At 47.1% G+C, this 13,698-nt stretch overlaps 1 long non-coding RNA gene across 1 annotated transcript in view; it reads left to right on the forward strand.

Moving 5' to 3' along the window:
• The window catches only part of LOC141252875 (uncharacterized), a 125,605-nt gene that overhangs the window by 26,795 nt on the left and 85,112 nt on the right, over nucleotides 1–13,698 (forward strand). Inside the window, exons 2-3 of the long non-coding RNA XR_012314142.1 lie at nucleotides 2,845–2,908; nucleotides 12,695–12,766. This is a non-coding gene — a long non-coding RNA (uncharacterized lncRNA). The remainder of the gene's footprint in view (nucleotides 1–2,844; nucleotides 2,909–12,694; nucleotides 12,767–13,698) is intronic.

Genomic DNA, 13,698 nt, shown 5'->3' on the forward strand with positions numbered 1-13,698 from the left:
AAAAGATTTTACTTCACTAGGTGCAGTAAAAAAATTGGTATTCTATACACAGGTGGTATATCTTGCAACACAGATAGGCTACTCCACTGACTAACACACTCTGCAATAGGCCAAAAAGGATTAGCTTTGCTAGATTCAGCCAAATGCTGTGAAAAAAACTTGCACAGCACTGGCACAGACCTGCCTGGCAAAAACTGATAGGAACTGATGTAACCTAGTCCTGAAAAGGACTCCAATTACAATTAGTCTTTACTCCCACAATCTATCTATTTAAGAGCACAGACCTGCCTGATAAAAGTCGTAGGAAATGCTGTAACCTAGTCCTTAAAAGGACTGCAATCACAACTATTCCCTACTCCCAAGCTATCTGTATATTTGTGCGAAAATTGGCTTGAAATTAACAAGGTATAGCGCACACAGCAACAGCGGTGCCGTCTAACACGCAGCTGCAGCAGTGAGAAAATGGTGGCGACGGGGAAAATGGCTTGGTCTTATAGGGCAAGGACATGTGACATACACTGCCAATCACACATGCCCTTGCTTGTGTGAAAAAAAGCACTTCGCTCCGTGTGTGCGCTGCTGATAGGCTGACAGATTGCACCTCCCCACTGCAAATGCGGGAAAGAGAAAAAAAAATGGAGATCTTCATTGTTCCTGCAGAGATCCATCCCCTGCCCCTCCCCCCGCCCCACTGTACACTCAAACTGCGTATTAACATTAATTTTCATCATTACTGAGAAAAAATCCAGTTATGATTTTGGTGCACGAACAGTTATCGAACATAACCTCGAACAGCCGAATTTTTCTCAAATTGTTCGTGTTCGCCGAACGGCTCGAACACCGCCCAAAACAGCTCGAATTTGAGATTGGCGAACAGTTCGAGTAGAACAACGCTCATCTCTACTTACTACATGACGATCAAAAGAAGGAGACATTCACTTGTTGGGAAAAAAGTGCACTCCATGTTTTAATGGGTCCATTTGAACTTTGACCTAATATGTCATTATCACTTGAGGTTATCTCCTGTATACATCCCCTCCTCCTGTTCTCATTAGGATGCAGACTGCAGACTAGCTGTAAGCAAGGTCTGGGAGCAGTGAAGGTCAGAAACGAGGAGCATTAATATTCATCCTAAATATTTTATCACTTCCAGCTTGCATCCCTATCTGCTTAACCCCCAAATGTCTGCAATACAAAGAATGATTTACTCTTAACTGAGTCATAGAAAGTGGGGGGAGAAAAGGTGATAATAATCAGAACCACTCTGTCTCTAAATAATGAAGCTTCACTAAGTGTCAACATTTGTGCCTTGTGTCTGTGCCCATTGCACATGTCAGAGATATAAAGACAACCTACATATGCATCTGTATGCTGTGAAATGTACTCATTATTATGTAGATATACTTCGAATGTTCCATTTCTGCTCACTTTTTTCTGATTTGCAGTGGGCAGGCAGTGCTATGTGATTCTGTTATGCATAAATCAGATTATTATAAGACTATAATATGTATGAATATCCCTGGAGAAGTACAGGTATTCTAATTGAGAGATATACCACACCCAGGCTCTGTGCACAGCCCACATACTGTATTCTTTTGTGCCGCAAATTACAGTAAATGTCACCCTGAAAATAGCTATACTATTTTCTGTGCGTCTCACATACGGGGAATCGTGTGGATGGTTACTCTGCAGCTGGCTGGGAGTTGTCTTGTGAACAGATACATATCTCTGTACATGAAAGTTGAGTGCCACAGACTCTCTGAGCCTCAGCTCCAAAGAATCAATCAGCACATTGCGCAGCCAATCTCTAATCAGCAGTCTGCGCCCCCCGGCACTCTCATCGCCCCCCTTACTCCCGCTGTCATATCTCTCACACTCCTCCCTCTCATCTCTCATGTCTCGCTGCTCTCCAGGATTTGCTTCCAATTTTTTTCTCTGAATCATTCCTTCACTGCCTTCGCCCTCCCTTCTCTTATATTCTCTTTACCCTTTTATCCTACAATATCTCCTGCTCACTCTTAAATATTCTGTCTCTTTATCACATTATCCTTCAATGTCTCTCTTTCTTTCTACTTCAACTTACACTATCATTTATCTATCTTTCCCTCTATGTGTCATTCACATTCCCCACCATCAATCTTTGCTCACTCTGTAGATTTCCGATTAAGGAGCATAGCTGTTTAGTACAGCAAAACACTTTATTTTAACACCTTCTTCACTCATTAAAAGCACTTTTGATAATCAGATACCAAGGCCCACATGATAACTGCATATCACCCAATCTCTCCCCCTGAATTTGTCTCCTGACAGGTCCTGCTTGAGTTGCTCACATTAATTAAGTCTCCTCATTATACTCAAATTCATTCTATAAAATCTAAGGAAATCAAACAACACTCTTACACCCCGTGGACCGAACCTCTTTAAAGGCCAGCAGTGTATTATTAGTCGTCCTCCTTTCTATGTATCATTGTCAATGTGGAGATGTGGTTACGATTAGGTTCACTGTTCTTGCCATTTTTTTGTGACCAAACAGGTCTTAAAATGCAATTATTAAATATTTAAAATAGTATAAATAATAAATGATAGAAAACAATTCATATGATATTTTAAAAAGGGAATAAGCTTGTTCATAAGGCAAATATTATTATTAGTATTAGCTGCATAGATCATATTAAGGCCCAGATCTTTGATCAACCATGTTCTTCACAAAACCTTTGTGATTTTTGTAGTCACGTTATTATGTGATGTCCATTGTTGGAAAACCCCTTTTAAGAGATTCATAGATTACTTAGCTTCTTATCACTACTGACAATAATATACTGTTTTTTTACCTTATTTTCACAGGGAACATCTAAAAAATGATTTCTATCCTAATGCAATTACTGCCTCAAAAATGTTTTGTCCAGAGGTGGGTATTTTGTAATTCTTGTCATTTCTATAATTTGGCTTTGGGGCTGCAATCAACTTGTCTTCCCTATTGTAAAAAGGATTGGTCTTGTAGCAGGGTTCTGGAGTAGAGATGAGCAAATGTTTCAATGTTCGGTTTGGATTACTGTTATGATCTGCAACATGAACTAAGGAAACATAGGGGAAAGCTGTCCCTACAGTAAGACTAAGCTGAATCCCTACAATGTAGCGGGCTGCCTGTTCCTAGCGAATAGACCCGCCTTAGTCCTCGGCTAGTCTGAACGGAGACCTATAGCATAAAGGGAGGGGTCCCTAAAAGAACTAAGGACTGGAACAAAAATGGGACACCTCCTAAACAGAGAAGTTGTTGCAGAACACAAAAAGACAAACTGACAAAAAGGTACTAGAGGTCCCAGAAGGACCAAGCGAGCTGACAGAGAAAGGCACAGAAGCACCTGGCTAGAGAAACAGTCAAACACTGAAGTCCAGCACAGCCAAAAGGGCGGAGCTGGAATATAAAGGCAGATGGTCACGTGACCGCAAAACACAAGATGGAAAAAACAAACAGGAGGGTTCTAACAAATACGATAGTCGAATTTGCAATTTTCGCCGATTTATTTGTCGAATATTTGCCGAAATGACCGAACGCCATAGGATTCAATGGGGGACAAAAACAAACGCATACACAACACCTTCAAACAGGCCAAAAAGCTGCCCAAACAGATCAAATTTGGAGTACACACCAGGAAAGTGCCATCAATTGACCTAGAGTACAAGGACTATAATTATTGTTATGTTTCCGATAGATGATGATAGAGGGCACCATCTCCTTAGCTTGCTACTGGTACTTTTCTGTCGGAATGAGCTTGTCTCCAACCAGCCTGGAATATTTCCAGTGAATTATGGCACGCTATGGTATTAGCAGTGCACCCAGTACCAGAAGCGAAGCCATCCACAATTTCCTTCTCAGGAATTTTATTTGGTAGACTGATTGCCTGCCCAAACATTAGTTTCTCAGAAAGGAGCTGAAGACACTGAGTGGCAGTAGATGCAAGTTTCTCCAGCATGTTAGATATCAGAGCCAGGAGAACAGAGAGGGCAGCATGGTTGCTCAGTGGTTAGCACTGCAGCCTTGCAGCACTGGGGTCTTGGGTTCAAATCCCACCATGGACAATATCTGCAAGTAGTTTGTATGTTCTCCCCGTGCTTGCGTGGGTTTCCCCTGGGTTCTCCGGTTTCGTTCTTAGTAAAAAAGCCGCCATACAGTGTCCAGGAACCTTCATACAGACTTTTCTTAGGCAGAGCTGCTTTTCAGCAGAGTTGGATGGGCCCACCGGAGGACGGGCCCACCAGAGAACCGCAGAATCCTCTGGTGAGCCCTAGTTTCTCCTTCAGGGGAGTTCATAGTGCAAACCATGCAGCTGCTGTGGGACTCTTGAGCAGGGAGAAAGGTGGACCCTCAGAATCAAATCCTCTGGTGCGCCCAATGTTCTTCAGTCTGACACTGCTTCTCAGTGACAGTTGTAATTCTCCTCAGCCATAATCTTTAGGTCTGTAAAAGGACTGGCATAGAGGGAAACCCTATCTACTCTGGCTGTCATTTTTCCCAGGAAGTCCTCTAATGCAGCTTGTTCCATAAGCAATGGCAGTACGTCCTTCTTTATCTCACATTTTCCAGTGGTGCTTAGTCACACACAAAGATCTTTCTTTATGCCTTGAATTTCATGACTACAGAGTTGGGAAATGGCTTGATCTGCAATGCATTTCGAGAAATACCATGCATAAGCAAAGCCACGGTTTAGGCTACTGAAGGTCATCATTAAGCGAAACTCATACAGCTTTTCCCACAGACTGAAAAAGGTGTATCAAGACTTCCAAGACAGCCAAGACTTTCCTGCCCTCACCAAGAGGATGACTGTCCATGTTCTCCTCCTCATGCTCCTCATTATCAGTTAATCTACATTGAGATGAGATGAGGCTGGGCTCTATAGTTCTTTTCTCTGCCTGCAATGCCTCCTCTTTAATTATGAGCAGCGAGAGTTTCAGTAGACAGAGAATCGGGATGGTGAAGGCTAATTATGGCGTCATTGCCACTCACCATCTTGGTGGAATCCTCAAAGTTTAGGAGGACGGCACAGATGTCTGACATCCATGCCCAGTCCTCAGCTCTTATGTGTGGAGGCTGACCTGAATACCGATAGATGTTTTGAAGCTGATACTGATCTACTGCCCTGTGCTGCTCACAAATCCTTCCCAACATCTGTAAGGTTGAGTTCCAACATGTGGGGACATCGCACACCAGTCGGTGAGCTGTAAGCTGCAAACGCTGCTGAATCATGGCAAGGGCGGCGGAAGCTGAAGCTGACTTTCACACATGCAGCGTACTTTGACAAGCAGATCCGGTAGATCTGGGTAGGTTTTGAGAAACTGCTGAACCACGAGTTTAAGCACATGGGCCAGGCATGGTACTTGTATAAGCCCACCTCGCTTCAGAGCCGCCACCAGGTTCCGGCCATTGGCACATACGACCATGCCTGGCTGTAGGTTCAGCAGTGACAGCTAAAGATCTGCCTGCTCTTTCAGAGCTGTTCACAACTCTTCAGCGGTGTGCAGTTTGTCACTTAAGCATATAAGCTTCAGCACAGCCTGTTGCTGCTTGGCCGAGGCAGTGCTGCAGTGCTTCCAGCTTCTGACTGATGTGAGCCTTTTGGAGATGGAGGCTGAATGTGGGGGCAACCTTGATTTACCCAGGGCCCGCAATCCTCGGCGTCGGGAGGACATGTTCCATTAAAAGTCTGACTGGGTTCCGGCTTCCACTATATTAACCCAGTGTGCTGTCAGAGAGATGTACCTTCCCTGCCCACAAGCACTTGTCCATGTGTCCCAATAATTGCACTGTTAAGGGCACGTCTAATGTTCTGGGACACATGCTTGTGTAATGCGGGGACGGCACACCAGGAGAAATAGTGGTGGCTAAGGACTGAGTACCGAGAAATGGCCGCCACCATCAGGTTGCGGAAAGCTTCCGTCTCCACGAGCCTAAATGGCAACATTTCGAGCGCAAGCATTTGAGAAATGTGTGAATTTAGTAGTGTGGCCTCTGGGGTGTTGGCTGCGCATTTGCGCTTGCATTCCAAGGACTGGGGTAGGGACAACTGAATGCTGCGCTGGGACAAGGATATGGACTTGGTTGCTGATGGTGCTAGTTGAGAGTGTGCAACGACAGATGCAGGACAGGAGGCATCTTCGTATGCGCAATGGACAGGGGATTGGCGTGCACGCACAACAGCAGAGCAAGCAGTGGTGTCAGCCGCAGACACTGTTTCTGGTATTCGGCCCACTTAGTCGGGTGCTTTGCTGTTATGTGCCTGATCATGCTGGTAGTGGTTAGACTGCTAGTTTTTGCTACCCCTGCTGATGCTGGCCTGGCAGATGTTGCAAATGGCCTTTTTGGGGTTATCTGCATAGTCTTTAAAAAAGAACCAGACTCGGGAAAACCTAACAGTTGTACTGGCAACTTCCCTCGTGTTGGTGTTCCAGGGAATGCTTGCCTGCCTTGTGTCTGTAGCGACCACACTGATTGTTCCTGCCTGTTGCTAGGCCTTCCTCCCCCTGTGTGCTGCTGTCTTCGCTGTGCATGTCGATGTCACCTTGCCAGGTTGGGTCAGTGACTTCATCGTCCACCACTTCCACACCCTTGTCCTCCTCCTGACTTTCTAGCAATTGTGTTACATCATAATCATCATCTACCTCTTGCGACAGTAATTGCACTTTCCCACCGTCGCCTTCGTGTGATTGTGTCTGCTGAAATATTTGGGCATCGCTACATGTGTTCTCCTCTTGCCCCACTTAAAGTTGGCTGGACGAGAGTCCCGAATGTATAAATGGAAAAGTAAACAGCTCTTCGGAGTATCCAAGTGTGGGATCAGTTGTCTCCGGGCACTTGGCATGGTGGGAGGAAGGAGGATAAAGGTGAGGAATATGCGATTCTGACTGGAAGCATTATCTGCTATCCAACCAACAACCTTTTGACAATGCTCTGGGTTCAATAGTGGTGTGCTGTGGTCCCCTAGCAATTGGGACAGAAAGGTCGGGGAATAAGATATGGGTGTTTGTTGTGGCACAATTTCAGATTGCCCACGGCCTCGGCCTCTGCATGCACCATCAGCATCACTTCCACTTCCCCATCCCTTGCCACGTGCTTCGCCCATTTTAAATGGAAGACAATTTTTTCCACGGTCGCTACAAATGGCTGGATTTGTACCGCAGTTATATGTGACGCGTCCGACAGACGCCAAGAGTTTTAAATAGTGGACTTGTAGCTTCCTATTATTCTCAGTGACCATATGTGAATAACTTCACTGACACACTACAAACTATAAATGAAGGATAATATTTTCCACGTTCACTACAAATTTCTGGATTTTTATCGCTGTAATATGGGATCTGATGATGGAAAAGATCTGTCTGTATTCTGCAGTACTAGCAAGCAAATGGAGCAGTAAAATGATGTACTCTGGATTGTTTTTTTAAGCAAATAATCAGGATTAAGATAAAAAAAATTAGCCCTGGCACCTGATATCTGGGGCTATGTCTACGGCTATCTGTAACAGCAAGAGCAGACAGAACGTGCAATGGACCCTCTTGTGCTGTACACACTACCACAAACCCTGCCTGCCTGCCTAACTCCGGTATCTGGATTAATATATGCAGCTGGATTAGTCCTCAGAAGGACTGTTAGTTCAGATGGGTATATATATATATATATACTCCTGGACTACCACTACCTATATGTAACTGTTACACCGCCAAGTCTGTCCCTCACACAGCAGCACCTCTCCCTACTCTGCCTGTTTCCGGGATAGACTGTGACGAGCCTAGTATCACTGTAACATCCCTGATGGCGTGCTTGCATGGCTTACCACCTCCCACCATGCAAGACCGCAATCTTACCTATCAGGCCAGGCTGCACACTTTGCTCCAGTACCTGCTGTTTGTATGTCTATTGTCTGCTGGCTTAGGGTGGCGGCGCTGTTACTTTCTGATTCTTAAAGCTACAGTGTGCGCAGTCCTAATGCATCCCCAGCCTATTGCTGTGAGTCACTGGATACTTAAACCCCCTCCACCCAGTAGGAGGTGCCTGAGCAACACTTTCCATCTGTGTGTTTCTTGCAACTGAGTTGCCAGGTCCTGTCCTGTATGTAGTCAGTTTCCGCCACCCTGGGGGCTGAGTTCCCAGGCTCGTTCCTGTATCTTGTTCCTGGTTCAGATCTTGTCTGAACAGTGTCCTAGTCTGTTACCTGTTTGTCTCTATGTCTGTACCTTTCCCTTTTCCTGCACTATCTGATCCTGCACCTAACTCCAACTCGTTGTCTCTGTACTTCTGTTTGTGAGTTTTGTGTCCACTCGCTACTTCATTGCAAGTACCTTGTATGTATCTGGTTCTGCTTGTTCTGTTTCCCTGCCTCCGTATCTAACTCCTGTGTTCCAGCTATCTTCTTGTGTTTTCCAGTCTGCTCCATGTGAACAGAGCCCTGTCCTGTCTACCGCATCTGCGGGTTTTGCTCCGCTCTGCTTGTCTACCGCATCGGCGTGCTTTGCTCTGCTCTGCTTGTCTACCGCACCAGCGGGTTTTGCTCTGCTCTGCTTGTCTACCCCATCTGCGGGTTTTGCTCTGCTCTGCTTCTTTACCGCACCTGCGGGATTTGCTCTGCTCTGCTTGTCTACCGCACCAGCGGGTTTTGCTCTGCTCTGCTTGTCTACCGCATCTGCGGGTTTTGTTCTGCTCTACTTGTCTACCGCACATGCGGGTTTTGCTCTGCTCTGCTTGTCTACCGAACCTGCGGGTTTTGCTCTGCTCTGCTTGTCTACCGCACCTGCGGGTTTTTTCTCTGCTCTGCTTGTCTACCACACCTGCGGTTTTGCTCTGTTCTGCTTGTCTACCGCACCTGCGGGTTTTGCTCTGCTCTGCTTGTCTACCGCATCTGCGGGTTTTGCTCTTCTCTGCTTGTCTACCGCATCTGCGGCTCCGTTCCTGTGTCCAAGTCTGTACTGGTCCCTATCCTGCCTGCATTTCTACCTGTCAGTACCTGCCTGTCTGCATGCCAGCCGTGCCTGCCAGTGCCCACCTGTCTGCATACTAGCCGTGACTGCCAATACCCACCTGTCTGCATACTAGCTGTGCCTGCCAGTATCCACCTGTTTGTATGCCAGCCTAACCTGCCTGTTCCTGCATTCCCCGGCTTGCTCATCACTAAATGTAACCTCCTCTTTTTCTTCCTCCTCCATCTCCTCCGATGAGCTCCTTAGCTGCATGTGTGGCGCCCCTCCGGGTTCAGTCACCACAGAGGTACTGAATCTCACCCAGAGGTGTGGTATCCCACCCTCAGGTAAAGAGGGAGTTCTACCAGGGACCCACACACCCACATCCAATACACTCCACTTCAGTACTGGAAGGGTGAGATTGTTCGTAAGGGAGAGCACAGTCCCTGGTCCCTAGCTGGAAGGTGGAACTGGGTAGAGGAGGTGGGTAGTGGAAGAAGTTCAGTGGAGCACAGAGGGTAGGAGTATAAAAGAGAGGTTGGAAGGTTCTGGAAGTGGTCAGACAGTGCAGAGAGTCAGAGTGAGAGTTGGGAGCAGGAGCTCAGAAGAGCAGGAAGAAACCCGTGCGCCCGAATTCACATGGACGTTGAGGGATCAGGCAGCAGAGAGGGGACCGGCCCCTAAACTAGTGGAGAACAACCAGGCTCAGCTAGACAACTGGAGGCTGCTGCATTTGCAAGGTGCTGAAGCCAACAGCCACAATTACATCGCCGAAAAGGTGGTCGCATAGGGTCCAGGGGATTGCAAGTCGCCCAACAAGGCCCGAGGCCACTGGCTTGGGACACTGATTGGGAGGCGCAGGGCAGGAGGGTGAGAGCCAGCGCAGTGAGATGACCGGGAAAGGTACATAGAACGGGGCCCAGTGCAAGTCCTCCTGAAATACCTGAGAGTTTGCTGGATCACTACCCCGGAGGACACAGGATGACGTGGGCGGTTATAATCCTGAAAGAGTAACCCGAGGAACTTAACAACTGTGAGTAAAATCAGAAGACTGCATCCCACTGTGTCCTTGAATAATTGCTGCTCCATCACCAGCCCTGCACTACACAGCACCAACAACATCTACCTCATACAATTTATCATTTCCTGCCCTGGAGCTAAGCTCTGCCTGTGGAGAGCTGAACCAACTCTGCTGCGTCACCATCAGCTCCAGTTATAGGCGGATTATAATGAGGGCAATCTGGGCGACCGCCCGGGGCCCCGAGCCGGCAGGGGGCCCGCAGCTCCTGGCGGGGTGTCTAATGCCGGATTGCCCGGATTGCTACTTCTTCATCAGCCAGGCCAGCACTGCAGCAGTTAACTTCCCTGTGCTGGCCCGGCCGCGTCACTGCTAGGAGACACTGCCCTGTGCGCGGCTGTGTCTCCTAGCTGTGACGTCATGCAGTGCGCCCCGGCCTGCAGTGCTGCACCGGAAAAGAGACAGAGCAGGCAGGAGGAATGGAGCCGGGGGATGGTGAGTGTGTGTGTGTATGTGTGTGTGTGTGTGTGTGTGTGTGTGGGGGCAGATGTGTGTGTGGGCAGGTGTGTGTGTGTTTGTGGGCAGGTGTCTGAGTGGGCAGGTGCGTGTGGGCAGGTGTGTGTGTGTGGGCAGGTGTGTGTGTGTGTATATGTGTGTGTGTGGGCAGGTGTGTGCGTGTGTTTGTGGGCAGGTGTCTGTGTGGGCAGGTGTGTGTGTGTATATGTGTGTGTGTGTATATTTGTGTGTGTGTATATGTGTGTGTGTGTGGGCAAGTGTGTGTGTGTGTTTGTGGGCAGGTGTGTGTGTGGGCAGGTGTGTGTGTGTGTATATGTGTGTGTGTGTATATGTGTGTGTGTGTATATGTGTGTGTGTGGGGGGGCAGGTGTGTGTGTATGTTTGTGGGCAGGTGTGTGTGTATGTGTGTGTGTGTGTGTGTGTGGGCAGGTGTGTGTGTGTTTGTGGGCAGGTGTCTGTGTGGGCAGGTGTGTGTGTGTGGGCAGGTGTGTGCGTGTGTGTGTGTCTGTGTGGGCAGGTGTGTGTATATGTGTGTGTGTGTGTGTGTGTGTGTGTGTGGGCAGGTTAGAAAGTCTTGCCCTGTTGAACACTACACCTGACTTGAGGCCACCACCTCTTGGTTGTCCAATGTTCTTGCTTCTCTAGGGCTCTTCTCAGATATTCATTATACCAGCTCCCCAGAATACCAAAGCTAGGGTGGGTGACTGCGAGCCCTGGTGGTGGTCATAACTGCGGCCACCCAGGGGCAATACTCCATAACAACAATCCCCTGAGGTGGTGTAGGATGTAAGGACCTATTCACACTACATTCAGCGCTGCATTCAGGTCTTTACACAAGGCTTACAACTGAATCCCTGAAATTCAGGATTGTGCTGTCTGAAATGAGACATCTGAAAGCAGAGCAAATGGAGCCTAAAGATTCAGACTTTAGCCTCGGTTTGCCTTTGTTCAAATCAATGGCTATGTCAAGGCCCATCTGAATGCCATTTTTGAGGGATTTAGATAGAAGCCTGGAAAGAGGAGATGAATGCATTGCAAAATTCAGTGTGAATAGGCCCTTATATCTGGAGTCTTGATATTGATGCCACATGCATTTTATTTGTTTTTAACTTAAAAAAAAATACACACACACAAATTATACACACACACACACTATGCATGCACACAAACTATTCATACACACACATTATACACACTATACATACACACACTATACATACACACACACTATATATACACACACATTATACACACACACACACACTATACAGACACACACACTATACATACACACACACTATACATACACACACATTATGCACACACACACTATACATACACACACACAGATGTGTGTGTGGGCAGGTGTGTGTGGGCAGGTGTGTGTGGGCAGGTGTGTGTGTGTGGGCAGGTGTGCGTGTGTGGGCAGGTGTGTGTGTGTGTGTGATGTCTGTCTGTTTGTGTGTGTGTGTGTGGGCTGATGTCATTGTGTGATGTCTGTTTGTATGTATTTTTGTGTTTCAAATGTGTTTATGCGTGTCTGTATATGTTTGTGTGTGTGTATGACTGCATGCGGCCTCCTGCTGAGTATAGTTGGCGCCGTGCGGCCTCCTAATGTCTCTGGGGGGGCACCGTGCGGCCTCCGCTGTGTATAGATGGCTACGTGCGCCCCCCCCGCTGTGTATAAATGGCTACGTGCGCCCCCCCGCTGTGTATAGATGGCTACGTGTGCCCCCCGCTGTGTATAGATGGCTACGTGTGCCCCCCGCTGTGTATAGATGGCTACGTGCGGCCCCCTGCTGAGTATAGATGTCGCCGTGTAGCCTCCTGCTGTGTATAGATGGCTACGTGCGGTCTCACGCTGAGTATAGATGGCGCTGTGCAGCCTCCTGCTGTCTCTGGGGGGAGCGCCGTGCGGCATCTATACTCAGCAGGAGGCCGCACGTAGCCATCTATACACGTATACTTAGCAGGAGGCCGCACGTAGCCATCTATATGGTGCCATCTATACTCAGCGGGAGGCCGCAGGGCGCCATCTATACACGGCGGGAGGCCGCGCGGTGCCATCTATACACAGCGGGAGGCCGCACGGCGCCATCTATACACTGCGGGAGTCTCAGTGCTTTGCAACAGCAGTCAATAAATTCTGCTTGACTAATTCTGAGCACCATAAAGTCTGGTTCGCTTCTAACCTGCTGTCTTCATTTTCAGCTTGCTGAATTCTAACTCATTTACTGTCATTCAAGACGATGCCTTTGCTGGTCTCTTACACCTTGAATACCTGTAAGTGCTCCACTTAATGTCATATTTTTGATTCTGTTCTTCTTCATCTTTTGGCATGTGCAATTGTATGAGCAAGTATTCATATGAATTTATGACCTACTTAATCCTTGGAGGACCTTAAATTTTATTCAATCAAATTTTTTTCCAGTTTAAAACTATGGGACATATATGTGTCTTGGTCCTCAAAGGGTTTTTAAAGGGGCTGCAAACATAAATACGAAAAAAATAATTCAATTAGTGCTTTTTGTGTTCATTTAATTTTTCTTTGAAGTCCAGTTTTTTTATATACCTTGAAATTAAGCCCTACCCCATGGAATGAAGCCCTACCTACATGACATCTGAGAGCTACATGGATCCCGCTTGTGAGGTGCCTGTCCGTCACTACTATTCAGTTTTAGGGTCCACTCACTAAGCCATATATTCTCTCATGCAAGAGAATAGGGCCAATTTTGCTAATGACACTCGGCTCAAACTCTGTCAGAGCTTCAACTGAGTGTGATCCGATTCTCTCGCAGCACAGATATAGAGAAGATGGAGAACTTAATTTCTCCATCTTCTCCATAGTCTCTGTGAGTGTTCATCGGACTGCACTTGGATGACATCCGAGTGCAGTCCAATGTTTTACGTGCACCCGTAGACTTGTTTGGTTGCACATGGTCCGAATATCGAATGAGATTATTTTCTCATGCCAATAATCGCAGATCTGCACTGTCCCATAGTATAACATAGGGCCGAGTCCTATCCGATAAAACATCACATAGCATTCGGCCGTGTTATACGACAGTGTGAGCGAGCCCTTAGAGTCAAGGAATATTTACATGCAGATGATGATATTACTCTCCAAGTGTATATTTTTTTAGGCGAGTTCATAGTAAATGCTTTGCCTTTTTGACATGTGATCAACTAAAGAACAAGAAAGATTTAGGACCTCC

The sequence above is a fragment of the Phyllobates terribilis genome, unplaced genomic scaffold (assembly GCF_046119375.1).
Source record: "Phyllobates terribilis strain yellow unplaced genomic scaffold, ASM4611937v1 Scaffold_2__4_contigs__length_985480577, whole genome shotgun sequence".
Classification (NCBI taxonomy): domain Eukaryota; kingdom Metazoa; phylum Chordata; class Amphibia; order Anura; family Dendrobatidae; genus Phyllobates; species Phyllobates terribilis.